Source organism: Acartia tonsa, chromosome 15, assembly GCF_053477335.1.
Source record: "Acartia tonsa isolate MP-2025a chromosome 15, ASM5347733v1, whole genome shotgun sequence".
NCBI lineage: Eukaryota > Metazoa > Arthropoda > Copepoda > Calanoida > Acartiidae > Acartia > Acartia tonsa.
Genome location: NC_137274.1, coordinates 343,772 through 362,532, shown reverse-complemented (window position 1 = coordinate 362,532; position 18,761 = coordinate 343,772). Strand labels below are relative to the sequence as shown.

Genomic DNA, 18,761 nt, shown 5'->3' with positions numbered 1-18,761 from the left:
TTATAAGATTTATGTACAATCATTAGATGAAAACCAGTTTCTATCCAACATATTAGAATGAAAACGAGAAAGTGTTTTCATTTAATAAATATTAAATTTTTAAAAAAATTAGTTACATTGTATGATTATTATGATTAATAGGTTGAGTCGATTTTTTGAATTTGAAATTAAGATTAATTAAAATTTCTTAAAGCACAGGCATGTTGCATATCAAAATGACCGCAATGAAATGCTGATTACAAATCTGAAAACCGTTTTAAAAAATATTAATTCAGTATGAAATAATTATCAAATAACCTACCAAAATTAACAATTTTGACTAAATCAGCTGTTTTTAGATAATTGAACTAGGATCAATATTTTTAAAAATGCTTTTCAGATTCGTTTTTGCAATGTGGTCATTTTTAAATGCAATATGGCTGTGTTTGAAATAATTTAAATTTTTTGATTTATAAGGGAAAGACACTTTTTATACCCCCCGCGCGGCGGCAGCCATAACAGGCAAGTCACTTTTGAAACTTTAATGGGGCTTTCAATACATAAATATGAATGTCACAACTTATGATAAAGTAAAATCTTAACATAAACGCAAATTGATTCCGCCTACTGATTTTATGAAACATTAGTAATATATTAGAAAATATTTTGTTTGATTTTTTTGCTAGTTTTACTTATAAAGTATTTTGAAATATAAAAGAAATTAATTAAAATTTTTTGCTTCATGTATTTTTTTGAATTTAAAATAATGCTGTAAACTCTTGTTGGGGTTTTAAAACTATAACATACTTAATGACCATACAGTCAAAAACCTTGCCGAAACTTAATCGCTGGGGGGAAAAAAGTGGCGATCTGTTAAACTATTTTCTAAAAATTTTTGTGTAAGTTACCTATTTGATAAAGAATTTCCAAAATTAATCGTTGTGGGGAGAAGGGGGGGGGGGGAGTAAAAAATTTTCTCCAAGAACCCTATTTGATAATAAATTACCAAACTTAATTGTTAACCTATTATCTCAGTTCCTATTAAAGGTAGAAGGCTACATGTTGAAAGCACCAGTTCTCGTCCCATCACTGAAGTTAAACAACATTAGGACAAGTTAGTACTTGGATGAGTGACCGCCTGGGAATACTTGGTGTCGTAGGCTTAACATTTTTGGAATTTTAACCCAAACCTAACTAAACCTAACACAAGTTTGAAAAGTATTTTTTAATTTAATGTCTACGGCCATACCATGTTGAAAGCACCAGTTCTCGTCAGATCACTAAAGTTAAGCAACATTGGGCCAAGTTAGTACTTGGATGGGTGACCGCCTGGGAATACTTTGTGTCATAAACCTAACATTTTTGGAATTTTGACCCAAACCTAACTGAACCTCACACAAGTTTGAAAAGTATTTTGTAATTCAATGTCTACGACCATCCCATGTTGAAAGCACCAGTTCTCGTCCGATCACTGAAGTTAAGCAACATTGGGCAAAGTTAGTACTTGGATGGGTGACCGCCTGGGAATACTTGGTGTCGTAGGCAAAAACTGTCACATTTTTTTATATACCAAGATTACCAAGACCTAGCACTGGTTGCGTTAAAAAAATACGCATGTTTTTCTGTGCTGTGTCATTTTGCATTTAATATTTGCAACATTTTCAATATATAAACGTCTACGGCCATACCATGTTGAAAACACCAGTTCTCATACGATCACTGAAGTTAAGCAACATTGAACCAAGTTAGTACTTGGATGGGTGACCGCCTGGGAATACTTGGTGTTGTAGGCCTAACATTTTTGGAATTTTGACCCAAACAAAAAGAAAGATCAGAGGCAATATTTATTTGAAAAATGTTAAGCCTACGACACCAAGTTTTCCCAGGTGGTCACCCATCCAAGTACTAACTTGGCCCAATGTTGCTTAACTTCAGTGATTGGACGAGAACTGGTGCTTTCATCATGGTATGGCCGTAGACGTTTATCGATGGAAACTGTGGCGTAAAGGTATTTGTTTTATTTCTTTGTAAGACAATTTTTAAAAAATTGTAACCATATCCTAATTATACAACAAATTTTAAAAATTTATAATGCAAATACGACATTTTATATCTTCATATTGCAAAATTAAAATGAAAAAGAAAGATCAGAGGCAATATTTATACGACATTAAGTATTCCCAGGCGGTCACCCATCCAAGTACTAACTTGGTCCAATGTTGCTTAACTTCAGTGATCGGACGAGAACTGGTGTTTCAACATGGTATGGCCGTAGACATTGAATTAAAAAATACTTTCAATTTTCGGTTAGGTTTGGGTCAAAATTCCAAAAATGTTAGGCCTATGACACCAAGTATTCCCAGGCGGTCACCCATCCAAGTACTAACTTGGTTCAATGTTGCTTAACTTCAGTGATCGGATGAGAACTGGTGTTTTCAACATGGTATGGCCATAGACGTTTATATATTGAAAATGTTGCAAATATTAAATGCAAAATGACACAGCACAGAAAAACATGCGTATTTTTTTAACGCAACCAGTGCTAGGTCTTGGTAATCTTGGTATATAAAAAAATGTGACAGTTTTTGCCTACTACACCAAGTATTCCCAGGCGGTCACCCATCCAAGTACTAACTTTGCCCAATGTTGCTTAACTTCAGTGATCGGACGAGAACTGGTGCTTTCAACATGGGATGGTCGTAGACATTGCCTCTGATCTTTCTTTTTCATTTTAATTTTGTAATATGAAGATATTAAATGTCGTATTTGTATTATAAATTGTTAAAATTTGTTGTATATTAGGATTTGGTTACAATTTTTTAAAAATTTTCTTACAAAGAAATAATACTAATACCTTTAAAATTTATTTGATCATGATTTAGCAAGAATGCAAAGTTATTTAGAAGTTAAATGTCGTATTCAAAGTAATCCCAGGCGGTCACTTACATACAAAAACGAAAGAAAATGTGAAGTGAAAAAATGGAAAACAACCAACACTACAAGAAACACCGTAATAGGTTTCAACTACATGAATTTTGTTGATTGGTGAGTTGTCTGTAACCCTCACAAAAATGTGAATGACTAAGACCCTTCAAATAATATCTCATACACACCTCTTGTTGAAGTGAATCAAGCAATATTAGCTTGGTCAGAATAGGTATATAGCAAAATACAACTTTGTCATAGTATATATGTTATTATTAAAAACAAACTCTGACCATTAAAGAAAAATATTTCTGGTATTTACCCCACCAAATAATGGTTGTGATGTTTACTTTAGTAGGAAGTCTCCTATTAAATCAAATGCAACACAATGTTTACTTTGGTAAAAAGTCTCCTATTAAAAAAAATGAATCACCTAGCGGCCAAATTATTAACCACATATTACATATTAAAATTAAAAAATGCTTATGACAAGTTATGGGATAAATTTCACCCTGAAAGAAAAGCATATGACAACACACCTCTTTATATTAGCTTGGTTAAAGTACATAGTAAATAATTGAAACAGTTATTACCTTATAATCTATTTTTCCAAGTCAGTACTTGGATGGGTGACTACCTGGGAATACTTGGTGTCATAGGCAAATCAAACTCTGACCATTGAAGTAAAATATTTCTGATGTTTACCCCCCCAATAATGTAGGTTATGAAGCTTACTTCAGTAGGAAATCTTTTATTAAAATAAACACAACACCTAGCGGCCAAATTATTAACTACATATAACATATTAAAAGTAAAAAGTGCTTATGACAAGTTATGGGATAAGTTTGACCCTGAAAGAAAAGCAAAACACTTCCTAATGAAATACCAAGCAATGATAGCTTGGTTATAGTTGTAGTAAATATTTTAAAAATTACCTTATAATCTCTTACTCATGAAACACAACAATTAAGGATCCTCTCCAGGAGCAATATATGTATTAACCTACCTTTTCTTACATTAAAACGAGCCGATGGGTTAAAATACACCCTTAAAAATTTTATCTGATATCACACCTCTCAATAAAGTATTCCTAGCAAGTTTAGCTTGGTCAGATTAGACAAACAACAGTTACATTTTATACTAATATTAATTTTGTTATTAGAAACTAATGCTGACCATAGAAGGAAAATACCCACCCTCCCCCTACTATAGACTATAGGTTGCGAGATTTTTTGTTAATATGTAAATATTTCTATCAAAATTCATCTGTCACCGTAGCTTAGTGGTAAGGACGGTGTAAAACCTACGGAAAGGTCGTAGGTTCAAATCCCCGTGGGTAGGTTATGAAACATGTTAGCGTGAGCCGCATATCGGCCGTTAATGATGTTGATTAGCCCACACCATGTGGGTGTGTGTAGGTTACGAGACATTGTTAACGTGAGCCGCATATCGGCCGTTAATAATGTTGAATACCTTACATACTGTGTGCATGTGTATGTGTGTGTGTATGTGTGTGTGAATGATGCCTTACCCCTCTATGCAATGGATTGTTGAGAATTAAGGAAATTTTACAACAAACATGAAAAATTGGGGTTAAATTTAAGTAATGTAAGAAATAATTAAGGCTCTTCGGTCTTTATCAAATACAGAACTGAACAAATATCTTAAACTTAATTTAATAATCTCCTTACTAGGTACATCTTAACACCAGAATGAAAAATAAATATCTTAATCGTAAATCTTAAAGCTTAACCAGTACTATGATACTATAATATGACTATTTAGGATATTTCATTGGGCCCATGGACGCTTTTTTTCAAACAAACGTGAAGCTAAAGGACTCAAGCCTAAGGCAGCACCTCGCCCCCAAGAGGTATTTTCCAGGTATTAATATAGTTCTTTTTCAATATAGTATCTCATAGGTTGAAAAAACATTTATTAATGTTTTTTGAGATAGTACACCCAGCCAGAAACGTCGTAAGGAAAATCGTAAGGAGATATTTACTATATTATAGCAAAAATCGAATTTACGATTTTATAGAGATTAATTCGAATTTGTAGTAAAAATCGTGACTATCGTATGTATCTCGCATTTTATGTTTGTCAACACACACATACAAATAGACACACAACCAACAACTTCAAAATCATTGTGTGAGAAATATAGTTTATAAATTGGCCACTAGGTATTCACATTACTTTGTATAGAAAATTAAAATCTTTCTGTTTTCAAACAAAATAAATTAAAAACTGGTATAACATAATATCATAATGTGTTAATGGTCTTTTATTGAAAAATTTTTTTTTTTTAATCATTTTCATTTTAAACCACAGCAAGTGTACAAAAATGTCTAAATGGCAATTAAAATAAGATAAATCATGTATGAAATTCCAAGTTCCTCACAATTATAATTATAATGGAAACAGATTCAAAATCACCCTTATAATTTCAGAGGAAACACAGAGATAAATACCCTCTCTCTCTCTCTCTCTCTTTCTGTATGGAAAGTACAATTAGTTTATGTTATAAATATTGTTGTTTTACGTAACTATTTCCTTACCTAAAACTACACGATGTTAAATAAAATTTTTAATGTACTTTTTATTTACGATTTTGTTACGACATCGCGCGCGATACTTACGATATCGCTTACGAGTTCGTAGGTGTATCGCGCAGCTCTAAGTACCTTTTCGATCATTTATCGTAACATATCGTCGACGTGCATTGGACGACTATTTAGCGATATCGTAAGAACTCGTGCTCGATTGCTACACGATATCGTGCGCTATAGTAGCGCGATAGTGACGCTACTTTCTGGCTGGGACAGTAGCCAATACCTTCCAACAGATTTTTTTCACTCTAAAGATACTTTTAGTTAATCGGGAATATATTTTAAGGGAGGGGGGGGGGGAGGTGGGTGATACCACTTAGGAGCACATTTTTATCTTAATATAGTGTTCAAAATTCATTTCTCCGCGTTCAATGATACAGCCAGAAAATAACACCAGAATTTAAATACTAAATAAAAACAAAATTAATAAAGAATATCCTAACATTTAAGTAGCAAACCTAATGTACATTACAAAAGAACAACTATTAACATTAATTAATCTTTATGTTTTAGAGGAAATCTGTCTTCTTACATTGTTTGTTACAATCACCTAGTGATCGGACGAGAACTGGTGCTTTCAACATGGTATAATAACAGAAATTATATGTCGTCTTTGTATTAAAATTATCTTAAAGGACACCAGCAAGAAATACCACGTTTTAAATGCTTAAAGACTGCCATAAGTAGACCCAATTCCCCAAATGTAAAGCCTTCAGCTTCAATAACAAAAAAGTTCTAGGCATTTCAAAATAGCATAGTATGTACAATGAAAGTTTTGAAAGATTCCCAATGCTAATGAAAGAAAAAACAATATTAAATTACGTCGCCTAGACATAAAATTATAACCTTATCTTTGTCACAAACTTAAATTGCCTGTAACTGATTACATTTTTACAATAAAAACACCACATTTCATAGTCAAAATATATTTAAAAAATTCAATTTAAATTGCATTTGTAAACGAAAATCATCGCAGAAACAAAGGGGTAAACTAATATAATCTCAGCTGTGATTGGATGCAGTACACTCGTTACAATGCAAGTTAAACTTAATTTTTTTTAATGATTTTGACTATAAAAATGGCTATTTTTATTATAAAAATATAATTAGATACTAGCAACCTAAATTTATGCCAAAAATTATATTATGATTTTGTTTCTAGGCCACGTAGTTTATTTTCAAAATTTATAACATAAACAGCGAAATTCTTTCAAAATTCTCATTATAAATAAAATGTCATTTTAAAATGCCTAAAACTTTTTTGTTACAGAAGCTGAAGGCTTCAAATTTGGGATATTTGGTCTACTTGTGGCAGTCTTTCAGCAGTTAAAGCGTGGTGTTTTTTGCACCCTTCCTTTAAAGTATTTCATTAAATTTACATAAATCATAACCAAGAAATAGCGTTATTTATAAATGTTTAAAATATTCGTTCTGAAAATATAGAAGTTCATCTTTCATTACTATTAGTTGAAAGCAAAATTATCTTATTTTATGCAGTATGAAGTCATAATATGTCGTCTTTGTATTAAAAATTTGGTTAAATTGGTTGTTTATATGTTTTTTTTTTTAATTCCTTTCTATATTTTCTTACAAACAATAAAAAAAATATGGAAAATTGTTTAAGACCTTAAACATTTATTTTATCATAATTAAGCAAAAAACCAAACTTTACCTAAATTGTATGATATGAAGAAATTAATGTCGTCTTAGTATTAGGATTATATTGAAATGATTAATTAAATCTACATTAATCATTAATATAATATTATACACTATATTCATTAATAAATAAATAATAATGCTCACACATATTTCAATTTTAATTATTGGCGCAAAATAAAAGATACCTATGTAACTATGTACCAGTTTTTACCTACATCATGTACATTTATCCTTATACTAAAGTAACAGGATGTTGTTTGTCTATTCAAATTTGAAAATCGAGCATAGCGAGACGTAAGAGTTGAGCGCAGCGAAAAAAATCGAGCGAAGCGAGACGACCAGAAAATTAGAGGGGCCGAAGGCCCCGAAATTTTCTTGTGCCGCCTAGACCATCAAGCCTGGCTTGTGCCCTGCTAACTGTCAGTAGCAAGCTGTAATTCACCAACTTACTAGCCGATTGCTTCCAGCTGTGATGCTGTATTCATGGATGGCCGTCAACCAGAGCCAGCAGTCGTGGCCGAGTGGTTAAGGCGTTGGACTTGAAATCCAATGGGGTTTCCCCGCGCAGGTTCGAATCCTGCCGGCTGCGAAAGTCAGATTTTGTTAGTATCTAGTGTTTTTTTTTACTTTTTTTTGCAAAACCAGAAAGTTACCTTGCAACTCACATGGCCTTCCTGGTATTGTGTTAAAATAAGACCTTTGTCAGGTGTGGGGTTCGAACCCACGCAATCTTACGATTATGAGAGCTTAAATCTCACGCCTTAGACCACTCGGCCAACCTGACAGGATGCAACAGGGCGGCACTCATTGCAAAACGCATGAAATCACGACTGACAAGCACTGATTAAGCCAAGCTCTACAAAAAAAAAATTATCACGACGAAGATGGGATTCGAACCCACGCGGGCAGAGCCCATTGGATTAGCAGTCCAACGCCTTAACCACTCGGCCACCTCGTCTATGATAATGATTAGCCTAGATTACTTTCAAAGCAGACATGACACATGACATCAACAAAAAAAAAAAAAAAAAAAAAAACGCAATATTGCATCAATCGTGTCAAAAGATTTCCCACGCCGGGAGTTGAACCCGGGCCTCCTGGGTGAAAGCCAGATATCCTAGCCGTTAGACCACGTGGGATTCTGTTTCCGTCCGGGATCGAACCGGAGACCTTCTGCGTGTTAGGCAGATGTGATAACCGCTACACCACGGAAACTTGTTACATAGAGTAAACAGCTTTATTGCCCTCTGCTTTTCTTTAAGTGTGCTAGTTACTAGGCAAATATGTATTTGTGGTTTTCACTTTGGCGTACATAATAATATTGTAAAACAAGCGTCAGTGGTATAGTGGTGAGCATAGCTGCCTTCCAAGCAGTTGACCCAGGTTCGATTCCCGGCTGACGCATTTTCATCTCAGTTGCCTAGCAATACATTTTTGTACATTCAAAAAGTGTAGTAATCCTGTACTACCAACAAGCCTCCGTAGCGCAGTAGGCAGCGCGTCAGTCTCATAATCTGAAGGCCGTGAGTTCGAGCCTCACCGGGGGCAGGCAAACACTTTTTCATCTCCTGGTTGTGTTTTGAAAAAAAAGTTTTGTCAGAAGTGGGATTCGAACCCACGCCCTCATCGAGGACCAGAATTCTCACAACCACTCTCTATCAGAGAGCAAGGAAGTTGTCCTTGAGTCTGGCGCCTTAGACCACTCGGCCATCCTGACTGCTAACAGAGTGTTCACAGATTAGGAAATTCCATGTTTTGATAACCCAAAAAGGTTAGCCAAAATGCAATGTTAGCATCCCATCTGGGGATCGAACCCAGGACCTTTGGATTAGAAGTCCAACGCGCTATCCTCTGCGCTAATGGGACTTGGTAAGAGAAAAGAAAATAGTAGCATTTGTTGACAGAAAACATTATGGAAGGCAAGTAAAAGAAAATCAAGTAGAGAAGAAAAAAAGCATGTAGTTTTTGCATTGTGCTAATACTTAAACATGTCATCTCAATCAGGCCCGTTAGCTCAGTTGGTTAGAGCGTCGTGCTAATAACGCGAAGGTCACGGGTTCGATCCCCCTATGGGCCAGCTAATACTTTTACCAAATTGAACAGTTTGCAGTGCGGAAATATTTAATGGATAAAAAAAAGAAATTTCACAAGGTTGAAAAATTATCTCTCCCCGACCGGGAATCGAACCCGGGCCTTCCACGTGACAGGCGGAGATCCTCACCACTAGACTATCGAGGAATTCTTGTTGACCAGCTATTTTCTAGTCTCTACGTACATATCACACTGATTGGAGACTTGAACAAAAAATGAGAGCACCCGAGCAGGGGCTCGAACCCTGGACCGTTAGGTTAAAAGCCTAACGCTCTACCGACTGAGCTACCCGGGCATCATGCTATTTTACAATTACAGTAACAAAATTGTCTCACCAGATGGCAGCAGCATTTTAGTTCATGGTAGGCTTGGTTTTCTCTCTGTTTATTTTTGGTTAAGTGCAACCTGAGTTGTATAGAATAAATCATCACTCCATAATTTTCCTGTATTGTAGCATTTTGCATTTAGTATATGTCACATTTTCCAATGTTAAATGTCTACGGCCATACCATGTTGAAAGCACCAGTTCTCGTCCGATCACTGAAGTTAAGCAACATTGGGCCAAGTTAGTACTTGGATGGGTGACCGCCTGGGAATACTTGGTGTCGTAGGCAAATCTTTTCATCCTTTTTTATAAGTTGAGAAAAGAAAAAAACAAAGTCTGAGAAATGTAAACCAGACAACTGCTTATGTTCATTTTTTACACCTAAAGCCCTTATACAATGCAACCACTATGATATAATATGTAGTTACTGTTTTTGTCACCAGATGGCAGCTCTGTTTAGTTCCCAGTTGTTTTCTCCGTGTTGAGGCATAAGTTTTAGGTTGACAACTATTATTGTTCAATAAAATGATATCTTTTAGTATTACACATACCTACTTGGATTAATATTTTAGTTACTTTGTGCTTGTATTTTATGAAAATTAACTTTTCCGGTCGGACCTTGAACAAATATCAAAAATATATGAATGTCCAAGTAACTTTACATCATTGTCTAAATCGACCAAGCTAATATTGCTTGATTCACTTCTACAAGAGGTGTGTATCAGCTCTGCTTCGATGGGTTGCTCACCTTGAGTCCGCTCGGGTTGAGTGTCTGTCTTAGTCAGTCACAAACATCTTTATTCAGGGTTAAAGAGAACCCACTAATCACTGGAAACCAATCAAGAACTTAGAACCATTTTCCGTAAATACCTGTACGTATTTTCTCTTGGTAATGCATTTTCCATTTAGTTTATGACACATTTTCCTTTGATAAATGTCTACGGCCATACCATGTTGAAAGCACCAGTTCTCGTCCGATCACTGAAGTTAAGCAACATTGGGCCAAGCTAGTACTTGGATGGGTGACCGCCTGGGAATACTTGGTGTCGTAGGCTTTAACATTTTATCCATATTTCAAAATTTGTCTCTTTTTCTTCCTTGTCCGTAGATTCCTGTACTGTTGAGCGTTTTGCATTCATTTCACGCCACATTTTCTCTTCGTAATGCATTTTGCATTTAATTTACGCGACAATTTCCGTTGATGTATGTCTACGGCCATACCATGTTGAAAGCACCAGTTCTCGTCCGATCACTGCAGTTAAGCAACATTGGGCCAAGTTAGTACTTGGATGGGTGACCGCCTGGGAATACTTGGTGTCGTAGGCTATAACATTTTATCCATATTTCAAATTTGTCTCTTTTTCTTTCTTGTCCAAGAAAAATTTCTAATCACTGAGAACATAAGGTGAAACCCAAGGGGATGTAGCTCAGATGGTAGAGCGCTCGCTTAGCATGCGAGAGGTACGGGGATCGATACCCCGCATCTCCATGTATCATTTTTCCCCCTACTACACAAGCACCAAACAAAAAAATAAACACACAGAAAAACAAAAGTCTGAAAATTTAAACCAGTAAAACTTTAAACCTTTTTGTTGCATTAGAATGTTATTTAATAAACCAGAAGTTAGAAGAGCATTTCCTCAGAGTAAATGTCTACGGCCATACCATGTTGAAAGCACCAGTTCTCGTCTGATCACTGAAGTTAAGCAACATTGGGCCAAGTTAGTACTTGGATGGGTGACCGCCTGGGAATACTTGGTGTCGTAGGCTCAATCTTTTTGGAATTTTGACCCAACCAATCCTAGCCCAAACCTAACTAAACCTCACACAAGTTTGAAAATCATGTTGTCACTTTATGTCTACGGCCATACCATGTTGAAAGCACCAGTTCTCGTCCGATCACTGAAGTTAAGCAACATTGGGCCAAGTTAGTACTTGGATGGGTGACCGCCTGGGAATACTTGGTGTCGTAAACTCTACATCTTTCTTTCTTATCTTGTCACTGAAAACAGAAAAGTTGTGTTAACGTAGAAAATAATTGCTGCAACGTCCGGGAATCGAACCCGGGCCGCCCGCGTGGCAGGCGAGCATTCTACCACTGAACCAACGTTGCTGGCATGCTCTTTGGCTATTCGTATAACCCAACCCCTTGCTGAAAATCTTTATTCAGAAATCTGTCAATTTATAACCCAAATACAGATTGATATAGCTTTACACCTGAATGATTAATATGACTTGCTGTAAGTAGACTTTGGCAGTAGGTAAGGACTTTCTTCAGCCCGGCAAGACAATATCTGAGTGATCCTTGGTTCACTTGTACACACCTTTTAGTGAAGTGAATCAAGCAAGTATAGCTTGGTCAGTTTAGACAAATGGTAACTGCAATTTTAGCCATTCCTACCGTAGGCTATTTGTCAGCATGGTTGGCCAGTTTTATTTTCACAAATTTGAAGTGGTTGGTTGGAGATGAATGGTTTTGTGGTGAACACATCCTGACATCCTGTCCCTACATGCCTGTTGTAATATGTTTCTTTAAGTGGGCTCTCTACTGGAAAGTCTTCAGATAAATTGGATGTAATTCCAATATGATCCACTTACACGGAAATCTTTAGTAAAAGGCGAAAGATTTATTCGTGCTGTAGGTAGATCCTGGACATGCTAAAACAACACAAATAGCTCCATATCCTTGGCAGCTGTTAGGCTTGTTCCATTGACCAATCTAATGTAGTTGTCAGCAAAGACATGTAGAGATTGTGTCAAAGTTCAGCTTATTCACCAAAAAAACATAAGCCCCTAGAATAACTTGAGGCAGAAAATTATCCATTAAATGACATTCAACTTTAGGGGTTTTGCACCACCTAGCATTAAAACATTGAACTACATAAAGGAAGTGGAGCCATTGTGCTTTTGGCAGCATGCTTGTTGACTTGTGCAAACTTGATACAGGTTGTACACAATGTATTGAGTGGTCCAGTTTAGAAGTGGGGACAAGTGGGCCGATCCTGGTGGTACTGCAATACCAGGCCAACCCGTGATAAGGCTGGAGTAAGCTCCAAGTCCTCATCCCCTAACAAAAATGAGTTTAATATCGAAGGGGACACATGGTCCCCGTATCAGATATTAAGCTGATAAGAACAGATACTACACTTTGATCTTAGCCAAAAGGCCGAGAAGCGATGCCAAGGAATAGTTCCAGTATACTACCTTAGAGTCATAACCTGACTATGGTACTGTCTGGCAAAAGATTGGCATGCAGCCTGCCTAATCATTGTTAGAGAGAGTATAGTCAATCTGCCTAGTTCAAAGCAAAGACTTTACTTTAAATTGGGCTTCGATAGAAGCCTTTTTCTGGCCAACTACACAAACTTTAGCAATTCCTGGTGTGTAAAATTTGAACTAGATGGTTAAGTTAAACATTCTAATTCTGTTGTCTGTTCTGTATTTGTTAGGGGATGCGCGAACGCAGTCCCCAACTACCAAAAATTGTGCGTTCGAGTTACCCACGTTTGGGGTAATCATAGGGGTCAGCCATGCCTGAGTGCAATGGCACAGCCTCACCCTAGAGGAACCACCTTAGTGATCATGGTTAACCTCCACGCCAGGTAAGTATGAGGGAAAGAGTCGATTTCAGTGTATGGGTGACAAAGACTATAGATATTTTGCTGACCAGCTTCACGACTTTACACAAAACATAATTCAGTTGAAGTGTCCCCTCAGAAATGCTATATTTATACTTTTTCAAATGGTTGGTGACATACATTGTTGATGAAACCTTCGGTAGGAGGTCTTCCATTGAAACAAATGCGACACCTAGAGGCCAAATTATTGACTACATAAAATACATGTTTGCTACTTTACAGGTTATGCATTCCTATTGCAAATAGTGAGCTATCATCAGCTCTGACAGAAATAACATTACAGTTCACACTGCAACCAGTGGATCTATACACACCTCTTAGTGAAGTGAATCAAGCAAATTTAGCTTGGTCAGTTTAGACAAATACATAATGCAAACTGTCACTTGTTATAACAAGATTACCAAGAGTTAGCACTGGTCGCAACGCAACAAACCATACAGAAGGATGGTATGGTAATATCCACATTATAATGTGAAAATGCCTTACCAAATGTCTACGGCCATACCATGTTGAAAGCACCAGTTCTCGTCCGATCACTGAAGTTAAGCAACATTGGGCCAAGTTAGTACTTGGGTGGGTGACCGCCTGGGAATACTTGGTGTCGTAGACTTAACATTTTTGGAATTTTGACCCAAACAATCCTAGCCCAAACCTAACTAAACCCCACACAATTAATGTCTACGGCCATACCATGTTGAAAGCACCAGTTCTCGTCCGATCACTGAAGTTAAGCAACATTGGGCCAAGTTAGTACTTGGATGGGTGACCGCCTGGGAATACTTGGTGTCGTAGGCTCAATCGTTTTGGAATTTTGACCCAACCAATCCTAGCGCAAACCTAACTAAACCCCACACAATTAATGTCTACGGCCATACCATGTTGAAAGCACCAGTTCTCGTCCGATCACTGCAGTTAAGCAACATTGGGCCAAGTTAGTACTTGGATGGGTGACCGCCTGGGAATACTTGGTGTCGTAGGCTTATCCTTTTTTCAAAAATTGCCTCAAAAAAGTTGTGATACTGTAGAAAATAATTGCTGCAACGTCCGGGAATCGAACCCGGGCCGCCCGCGTGGCAGGCGAGCATTCTACCACTGAACCAACGTTGCTGGCTTGCTCTCATGATATTCGTGTAGTTAGTTTTTGTGTACCTATTGCAAAGACCAACCATACAAAGTGCAGAGCCCAGGCAGCCAACATAGCCCGGCTAGCTCAGTCGGTAGAGCATGAGACTCTTAATCTCAGGGTCGTGGGTTCGAGCCCCACGTTGGGCGATTTTTTTTTTATATGGAACAGTTTTTAAAAATATATTTGAATTTGTTTCGTGATTTACTGACAACAGGGTAATTCAGGCGCCATGGCTTAGTTGGTTAAAGCGCCTGTCTCGTAAACAGGAGATCCCGAGTTCGACTCTCGGTGGTGCCTTGATCCTTTTATTACTACTATCCATGGCTACACATACATAGGGTAAAGATTTGCAAAAATGCCGCGACCCGGGATCAAACCGGGGACCTTTAGATCTTCAGTCTAACGCTCTCCCAACTGAGCTATCACGGCTAGTTAAAATGATGTTGCTTATCTTGGTCAACATGGAAAAAAGATCACTTTTACATGGCTCTAAAAAGTTCAGGTCCTACCGAGATTTGAACTCGGATCGCTGGATTCAGAGTCCAGAGTGCTAACCATTACACCATAGGACCTTGATGCAGATCTAAACTCCAAAGGGTACAAAAAATTATTTTGTATAAAGAGAAAAGAAAAAAAACCTTATGTATTGGTTCCTGCCGGGATCGAACCGGCGACCTTGTCCGTGTGAAGGACACGTGATAACCACTACACTAAGGAACCATTGTCAACCAAGAAACCAAGCCAAGATACATAACAAACAGACATAAAATGTGCAACTACAAAGCCACGTCACTAAGTTAAGCCAGGTCTCGTGGCGCAACGGATAACGCGTCTGACTACGGATCAGAAGATTGCAGGTTCGAATCCTGCCGAGATCGAAAATTTTAAAGATTCGTTTGGCTATTAAAGAAAATTGCTAAAAAATAAGTCGCCCCCGGGTGGGCTCGAACCACCAACCTTTCGGTTAACAGCCGAACGCGCTAGCCGATTGCGCCACGGAGGCTAATACAAGTTAATAATATTACATTATTTTTAATATTATTCTATGAAGCCTTAAAATATAAAAACAAAAAAAGATTGGTTTACTTATGTTGGTAGGGCTCATTACCACCGAACACTCATTAGCGCGGTCCGACTACTGACCGACACGGAAACTCTTGGCTGCTGGGTTTCCCCTCTGGCCCAATCCGCCCCTCATTAAGCAACCTGATCACCTAGGACTCCTCCTAGGTGGCCATGTTGATGCCAGGCTTAGTGCGGACGCCAATTCAACGTGTTTCAATGGTAACCAGGCGTTCCCTGCCTCAAACCATCCCAAACTCTGACCTCCCAGTAGCAGGATTACAGAACTTCGCCACGGTTCCAGTCAACAATCATATCAATTTCTGTCACAATGTACCAGTTGAATTGCAATTTTTTAATTTTTTCATGTTTAATTTTGGGTGTAATTACGCCAGCTTCCGTTATGGTCTAGTGGTTAGGATAGCTGGCTCTCACCCAGCAGGCCCGGGTTCGATTCCCGGTAACGGAAAAATACATTTTGTCGAACCCCCAAGTAATTATATCAACATCCCCGATCCAAAAAAAAAGGAGATAAAAAAGATAGAGAATTGGATATTTCTAAGTTTTTACTTTTCAGCCAGGGTGACACCAAGCCTGCGTGGCCTAATGGATAAGGCGTCGGTCTCCTAAACCGAAGATTGCGAGTTCGAGTCTCGCCGTGGGTAACATTATCTTTTTAGCAAAAGTTGTTTTGGTTGCAGTGCTTCCAAGGTTTCTTGAAGGCAGTGTAGTAGCAAATATGGAGAGTGAAAGCAAGCTGCTCTAGTGGCGCAATCGGTTAGCTCACGGTACTTATAGACAGTACAACAAGTTATGCCGGGGTTGTGAGTTCGAGCCTCACCTAGAGCAAGCACTTTTTCAACCCTTAAACCTGGCAGGGTCTTCCACGAAAAGAGCAAAAATATATTTTTTTTTACTTAAACAAAGCATTTTATCTTACCAAAATACTAAAATATTCTCTAGCAGTACCTCATAATATCAAATACAGGTACTGTGGTTCGATTTTAATTTTTTTTTGTAACTATGCTTTACTAACCAACAATCAATCAAGGAAAAAAGTTTGTTAAAGAATATAGATAGATTGGTATTTTCTTTTTACTACTGTTTTAAATCTATCAAGTTAATAACAAATTCAATAAAATTGACTGAATAACCATATAAATGTATAAAGATTTGTGATTTAAATTATGCCATGAAAAATCCTCCAATGTGTTTTGTAAAAATCTTTGAAACTTTTGATTTCATTGTTTATGTATGTACACTCAAGAATGATGAATCTTATCTGATCTAGAAAGGCAGAAGGATACTAAATTGTAATTGTAATTCATAGTAACCGAGTTATTACTAAAATAAATTTTTGACAGCTGTGGGATTCGAACCCACGCCCTTGCGGACTGGTGCCTAAAACCAGCGCCTTAGACCACTCGGCCAAACTGCCTGTTGTGCTGGTAGTTGTGCGAATAAGAAAAATTGTTTCCTAAGTTTTTTTTTTTCAGCCTTACTGTGTAAAAGCATCAAACACCTAAAAAAAAATTGTTTTTCCAGTGAGTGATTTTACAAAATTAACTGCCTCCAGAGAGGATTGAACTCTCGACCCCTGGTTTACAAGACCAGTGCTCTGCCACTGAGCTATAGAGGCTTGCCTGTTCACGTTGCACAATTTAAACCTAGCCTAACCTAGCCTAACCTAACCTAACCTAAGCTATTGCGGTTTGCACCTTGTGTTAAAGACTTTGAAATTGCTAAAGGATTCAGTTGAGTATTAGTCAGCTCATGCATTCAACAGGGGGATGTAGCTCAGTGGTAGAGCGCATGCTTTGCATGTATGAGGCCCCGGGTTCGATCCCCGGCATCTCCAATTATCAATGATTTTTGTTATTTCTTTGAAGTTGTCTGTTGTTCAAAATGAGTACTTTAGTGAAAAAATATTTGTATGGGGTTATGCGGACACAAAAATGTGGAACGCTTCACGATTTTGCGTGTCATCCTTGCGCAGGGGCCATGCTAATCTTCTCTGTATCGTTCCAATTTTAGTATATGTACTGCCGAAGCAAGTACATTTGAGAATAGAATTTAGTTGTCTATAAAGATCAGCATTTGTTACACAAATTGCAAAAAAACAATTCTGTTGACCCTGACGTGATTTGAACACGCAGCCTTCTGATCTGGAGTCAGACGCGCTACCGTTGCGCCACAGAGTCAGATGTTAGAATTGCTGCAACTTTGAATTCATGCGAAACTAAAGGAAAGTCTTTTTTTTCCCTTTTTTCTATCCACTATACAATGCAAGCGACCAATAGAAAAAAGGCGCTGCTTTCGTCCGGCCCCTATGATGGAGACCAGGGGTCGTAGCTCAGCTGGTAGAGCGTCTGATTCGCATTTAGAAGGTCTCGGGTTCAAATCCCGACGACTCCAAATTTTTTTTCTTTTCAATTTTCAAAAGTATTAGGCAAAACCATGGGCTTGACCGGGAGTTGAACCCGGGACCTCTCGCACCCGAAGCGAGAATCATCATTATAAAGACCGAAGAGCCTTAACTATTTCTTACATTACTTAAATTTAACCCCAATTTTTCATGTTTGTTGTAAAATTTCCTTAATTCTCAACAATCCATTGCATAGAGGGGTAAGGCATCATTCACACACACATACACATGCACACAGTATGTAAGGTATTCAACATTATTAACGGCCGATATGCGGCTCACGTTAACAATGTCTCGTAACCTACACACACCCACATGGTGTGGGCTAATCAACATCATTAACGGCCGATATGCGGCTCACGCTAACATGTTTCATAACCTACCCACGGGGATTTGAACCTACGACCTTTCCGTAGGTTTTACACCGTCCTTACCACTAAGCTACGGTGACTGATGAATTTTGATAGAAATATTTACATATTAACAAAAAATCTCGCAACCTATAGTCTATAGTAGGGGGAGGGTGGGTATTTTCCTTCTATGGTCAGCATTAGTTTCTAATAACAAAATTAATAGTAGTATAAAATGTAACTGTTGTTTGTCTAATCTGACCAAGCCAAACTTGCTTGGAATACTTCATTGAGAGGTGTGATATCAGATAAAATTTTTAAGGGTGTATTTTAACCCATCGGCTCGTTTTAATGTAAGAAAAGGTAGGTTTATACATATATTGCTCCTGGAGAGGATCCTTAATTGTTGTGTTTCATGAGTAAGAGATTATAAGGTATTTTTTAAAATATTTACTATATACTATAACCAAGCTATCATTGCTTGGTATTTCATTAGGAAGTGTTTTGCTTTTCTTTCAGGGTCAAACTTTTCCCATAACTTGTTATAAGCACTTTTTACTTTTAAT

General features: G+C 37.4%; 45 non-coding genes and 1 pseudogene across 45 annotated transcripts; 22 read left to right on the top strand and 24 right to left on the bottom strand.

Annotated features, from left to right (window-relative positions):
- Positions 1-1,214: 1,214 nt before the first annotated feature.
- On the top strand, positions 1,215-1,333 carry LOC145307829 (5S ribosomal RNA). Its single transcript, XR_013875697.1, has one exon. It is a non-coding gene; the product is annotated as a 5S ribosomal RNA (ribosomal RNA).
- A 72-nt stretch (positions 1,334-1,405) lies between these two features.
- On the top strand, positions 1,406-1,524 carry LOC145307751 (5S ribosomal RNA). Its single transcript, XR_013875620.1, has one exon. It is a non-coding gene; the product is annotated as a 5S ribosomal RNA (ribosomal RNA).
- A 129-nt stretch (positions 1,525-1,653) lies between these two features.
- On the top strand, positions 1,654-1,772 carry LOC145307773 (5S ribosomal RNA). Its single transcript, XR_013875641.1, has one exon. It is a non-coding gene; the product is annotated as a 5S ribosomal RNA (ribosomal RNA).
- Positions 1,773-1,840: 68 nt separating this feature from the next.
- LOC145307781 (5S ribosomal RNA) lies at positions 1,841-1,959 on the bottom strand. The gene has a single exon (XR_013875649.1). It is a non-coding gene; the product is annotated as a 5S ribosomal RNA (ribosomal RNA).
- Positions 1,960-2,138: 179 nt separating this feature from the next.
- Positions 2,139-2,256, bottom strand: LOC145307849 (5S ribosomal RNA; annotated as a pseudogene).
- Positions 2,257-2,317: 61 nt separating this feature from the next.
- On the bottom strand, positions 2,318-2,436 carry LOC145307755 (5S ribosomal RNA). The gene has a single exon (XR_013875624.1). It is a non-coding gene; the product is annotated as a 5S ribosomal RNA (ribosomal RNA).
- A 129-nt stretch (positions 2,437-2,565) lies between these two features.
- Positions 2,566-2,684, bottom strand: LOC145307821 (5S ribosomal RNA). Its single transcript, XR_013875690.1, has one exon. It is a non-coding gene; the product is annotated as a 5S ribosomal RNA (ribosomal RNA).
- Positions 2,685-7,685: 5,001 nt separating this feature from the next.
- Positions 7,686-7,767, top strand: TRNAS-UGA (transfer RNA serine (anticodon UGA)). The gene has a single exon. It is a non-coding gene; the product is annotated as a tRNA-Ser (tRNA).
- Positions 7,768-7,878: 111 nt separating this feature from the next.
- Positions 7,879-7,962, bottom strand: TRNAL-UAA (transfer RNA leucine (anticodon UAA)). Its single transcript has one exon. It is a non-coding gene; the product is annotated as a tRNA-Leu (tRNA).
- Positions 7,963-8,054: 92 nt separating this feature from the next.
- TRNAS-GCU (transfer RNA serine (anticodon GCU)) lies at positions 8,055-8,136 on the bottom strand. The gene has a single exon. It is a non-coding gene; the product is annotated as a tRNA-Ser (tRNA).
- A 109-nt stretch (positions 8,137-8,245) lies between these two features.
- Positions 8,246-8,317, bottom strand: TRNAE-UUC (transfer RNA glutamic acid (anticodon UUC)). Its single transcript has one exon. It is a non-coding gene; the product is annotated as a tRNA-Glu (tRNA).
- Positions 8,318-8,320: 3 nt separating this feature from the next.
- On the bottom strand, positions 8,321-8,393 carry TRNAV-AAC (transfer RNA valine (anticodon AAC)). Its single transcript has one exon. It is a non-coding gene; the product is annotated as a tRNA-Val (tRNA).
- Positions 8,394-8,653: 260 nt separating this feature from the next.
- On the top strand, positions 8,654-8,726 carry TRNAM-CAU (transfer RNA methionine (anticodon CAU)). The gene has a single exon. It is a non-coding gene; the product is annotated as a tRNA-Met (tRNA).
- A 46-nt stretch (positions 8,727-8,772) lies between these two features.
- Positions 8,773-8,895, bottom strand: TRNAL-CAA (transfer RNA leucine (anticodon CAA)). Its single transcript has 2 exons — positions 8,858-8,895; positions 8,773-8,817 (listed from the first exon to the last, which is right to left on the bottom strand). It is a non-coding gene; the product is annotated as a tRNA-Leu (tRNA).
- Positions 8,896-8,971: 76 nt separating this feature from the next.
- Positions 8,972-9,044, bottom strand: TRNAR-UCU (transfer RNA arginine (anticodon UCU)). The gene has a single exon. It is a non-coding gene; the product is annotated as a tRNA-Arg (tRNA).
- Positions 9,045-9,344: 300 nt separating this feature from the next.
- Positions 9,345-9,416, bottom strand: TRNAD-GUC (transfer RNA aspartic acid (anticodon GUC)). The gene has a single exon. It is a non-coding gene; the product is annotated as a tRNA-Asp (tRNA).
- A 348-nt stretch (positions 9,417-9,764) lies between these two features.
- LOC145308255 (5S ribosomal RNA) lies at positions 9,765-9,883 on the top strand. The gene has a single exon (XR_013876097.1). It is a non-coding gene; the product is annotated as a 5S ribosomal RNA (ribosomal RNA).
- Positions 9,884-10,530: 647 nt separating this feature from the next.
- On the top strand, positions 10,531-10,649 carry LOC145308348 (5S ribosomal RNA). Its single transcript, XR_013876185.1, has one exon. It is a non-coding gene; the product is annotated as a 5S ribosomal RNA (ribosomal RNA).
- Positions 10,650-10,801: 152 nt separating this feature from the next.
- Positions 10,802-10,920, top strand: LOC145308413 (5S ribosomal RNA). Its single transcript, XR_013876246.1, has one exon. It is a non-coding gene; the product is annotated as a 5S ribosomal RNA (ribosomal RNA).
- Positions 10,921-11,010: 90 nt separating this feature from the next.
- Positions 11,011-11,083, top strand: TRNAA-AGC (transfer RNA alanine (anticodon AGC)). Its single transcript has one exon. It is a non-coding gene; the product is annotated as a tRNA-Ala (tRNA).
- Positions 11,084-11,245: 162 nt separating this feature from the next.
- Positions 11,246-11,364, top strand: LOC145308316 (5S ribosomal RNA). The gene has a single exon (XR_013876155.1). It is a non-coding gene; the product is annotated as a 5S ribosomal RNA (ribosomal RNA).
- Positions 11,365-11,451: 87 nt separating this feature from the next.
- Positions 11,452-11,570, top strand: LOC145308498 (5S ribosomal RNA). Its single transcript, XR_013876326.1, has one exon. It is a non-coding gene; the product is annotated as a 5S ribosomal RNA (ribosomal RNA).
- A 66-nt stretch (positions 11,571-11,636) lies between these two features.
- On the bottom strand, positions 11,637-11,707 carry TRNAG-GCC (transfer RNA glycine (anticodon GCC)). Its single transcript has one exon. It is a non-coding gene; the product is annotated as a tRNA-Gly (tRNA).
- Positions 11,708-12,132: 425 nt separating this feature from the next.
- On the bottom strand, positions 12,133-12,250 carry LOC145308138 (U5 spliceosomal RNA). The gene has a single exon (XR_013875974.1). It is a non-coding gene; the product is annotated as a U5 spliceosomal RNA (small nuclear RNA).
- Positions 12,251-12,580: 330 nt separating this feature from the next.
- On the bottom strand, positions 12,581-12,772 carry LOC145308048 (U2 spliceosomal RNA). Its single transcript, XR_013875882.1, has one exon. It is a non-coding gene; the product is annotated as a U2 spliceosomal RNA (small nuclear RNA).
- Positions 12,773-13,039: 267 nt separating this feature from the next.
- LOC145307941 (U1 spliceosomal RNA) lies at positions 13,040-13,204 on the bottom strand. Its single transcript, XR_013875784.1, has one exon. It is a non-coding gene; the product is annotated as a U1 spliceosomal RNA (small nuclear RNA).
- A 519-nt stretch (positions 13,205-13,723) lies between these two features.
- LOC145307713 (5S ribosomal RNA) lies at positions 13,724-13,842 on the top strand. The gene has a single exon (XR_013875583.1). It is a non-coding gene; the product is annotated as a 5S ribosomal RNA (ribosomal RNA).
- Positions 13,843-13,908: 66 nt separating this feature from the next.
- LOC145307992 (5S ribosomal RNA) lies at positions 13,909-14,027 on the top strand. The gene has a single exon (XR_013875829.1). It is a non-coding gene; the product is annotated as a 5S ribosomal RNA (ribosomal RNA).
- A 66-nt stretch (positions 14,028-14,093) lies between these two features.
- LOC145308411 (5S ribosomal RNA) lies at positions 14,094-14,212 on the top strand. The gene has a single exon (XR_013876245.1). It is a non-coding gene; the product is annotated as a 5S ribosomal RNA (ribosomal RNA).
- Positions 14,213-14,268: 56 nt separating this feature from the next.
- On the bottom strand, positions 14,269-14,339 carry TRNAG-GCC (transfer RNA glycine (anticodon GCC)). The gene has a single exon. It is a non-coding gene; the product is annotated as a tRNA-Gly (tRNA).
- A 92-nt stretch (positions 14,340-14,431) lies between these two features.
- On the top strand, positions 14,432-14,504 carry TRNAK-CUU (transfer RNA lysine (anticodon CUU)). The gene has a single exon. It is a non-coding gene; the product is annotated as a tRNA-Lys (tRNA).
- A 77-nt stretch (positions 14,505-14,581) lies between these two features.
- On the top strand, positions 14,582-14,655 carry TRNAT-CGU (transfer RNA threonine (anticodon CGU)). Its single transcript has one exon. It is a non-coding gene; the product is annotated as a tRNA-Thr (tRNA).
- A 59-nt stretch (positions 14,656-14,714) lies between these two features.
- On the bottom strand, positions 14,715-14,787 carry TRNAF-GAA (transfer RNA phenylalanine (anticodon GAA)). The gene has a single exon. It is a non-coding gene; the product is annotated as a tRNA-Phe (tRNA).
- Positions 14,788-14,858: 71 nt separating this feature from the next.
- Positions 14,859-14,930, bottom strand: TRNAQ-CUG (transfer RNA glutamine (anticodon CUG)). Its single transcript has one exon. It is a non-coding gene; the product is annotated as a tRNA-Gln (tRNA).
- A 75-nt stretch (positions 14,931-15,005) lies between these two features.
- Positions 15,006-15,078, bottom strand: TRNAV-CAC (transfer RNA valine (anticodon CAC)). Its single transcript has one exon. It is a non-coding gene; the product is annotated as a tRNA-Val (tRNA).
- An 85-nt stretch (positions 15,079-15,163) lies between these two features.
- On the top strand, positions 15,164-15,236 carry TRNAR-ACG (transfer RNA arginine (anticodon ACG)). Its single transcript has one exon. It is a non-coding gene; the product is annotated as a tRNA-Arg (tRNA).
- A 51-nt stretch (positions 15,237-15,287) lies between these two features.
- On the bottom strand, positions 15,288-15,361 carry TRNAN-GUU (transfer RNA asparagine (anticodon GUU)). The gene has a single exon. It is a non-coding gene; the product is annotated as a tRNA-Asn (tRNA).
- Positions 15,362-15,817: 456 nt separating this feature from the next.
- TRNAE-CUC (transfer RNA glutamic acid (anticodon CUC)) lies at positions 15,818-15,889 on the top strand. Its single transcript has one exon. It is a non-coding gene; the product is annotated as a tRNA-Glu (tRNA).
- Positions 15,890-16,012: 123 nt separating this feature from the next.
- TRNAR-CCU (transfer RNA arginine (anticodon CCU)) lies at positions 16,013-16,085 on the top strand. The gene has a single exon. It is a non-coding gene; the product is annotated as a tRNA-Arg (tRNA).
- Positions 16,086-16,179: 94 nt separating this feature from the next.
- On the top strand, positions 16,180-16,269 carry TRNAI-UAU (transfer RNA isoleucine (anticodon UAU)). The gene is given in 2 exon segments: positions 16,180-16,217; positions 16,234-16,269. It is a non-coding gene; the product is annotated as a tRNA-Ile (tRNA).
- Positions 16,270-16,778: 509 nt separating this feature from the next.
- On the bottom strand, positions 16,779-16,858 carry TRNAL-UAG (transfer RNA leucine (anticodon UAG)). Its single transcript has one exon. It is a non-coding gene; the product is annotated as a tRNA-Leu (tRNA).
- Positions 16,859-16,987: 129 nt separating this feature from the next.
- TRNAT-UGU (transfer RNA threonine (anticodon UGU)) lies at positions 16,988-17,059 on the bottom strand. Its single transcript has one exon. It is a non-coding gene; the product is annotated as a tRNA-Thr (tRNA).
- Positions 17,060-17,206: 147 nt separating this feature from the next.
- Positions 17,207-17,278, top strand: TRNAA-UGC (transfer RNA alanine (anticodon UGC)). Its single transcript has one exon. It is a non-coding gene; the product is annotated as a tRNA-Ala (tRNA).
- Positions 17,279-17,371: 93 nt separating this feature from the next.
- LOC145308171 (U6 spliceosomal RNA) lies at positions 17,372-17,478 on the bottom strand. Its single transcript, XR_013876011.1, has one exon. It is a non-coding gene; the product is annotated as a U6 spliceosomal RNA (small nuclear RNA).
- Positions 17,479-17,549: 71 nt separating this feature from the next.
- On the bottom strand, positions 17,550-17,621 carry TRNAW-CCA (transfer RNA tryptophan (anticodon CCA)). The gene has a single exon. It is a non-coding gene; the product is annotated as a tRNA-Trp (tRNA).
- A 141-nt stretch (positions 17,622-17,762) lies between these two features.
- TRNAA-CGC (transfer RNA alanine (anticodon CGC)) lies at positions 17,763-17,835 on the top strand. The gene has a single exon. It is a non-coding gene; the product is annotated as a tRNA-Ala (tRNA).
- Positions 17,836-18,761: the final 926 nt, after the last annotated feature.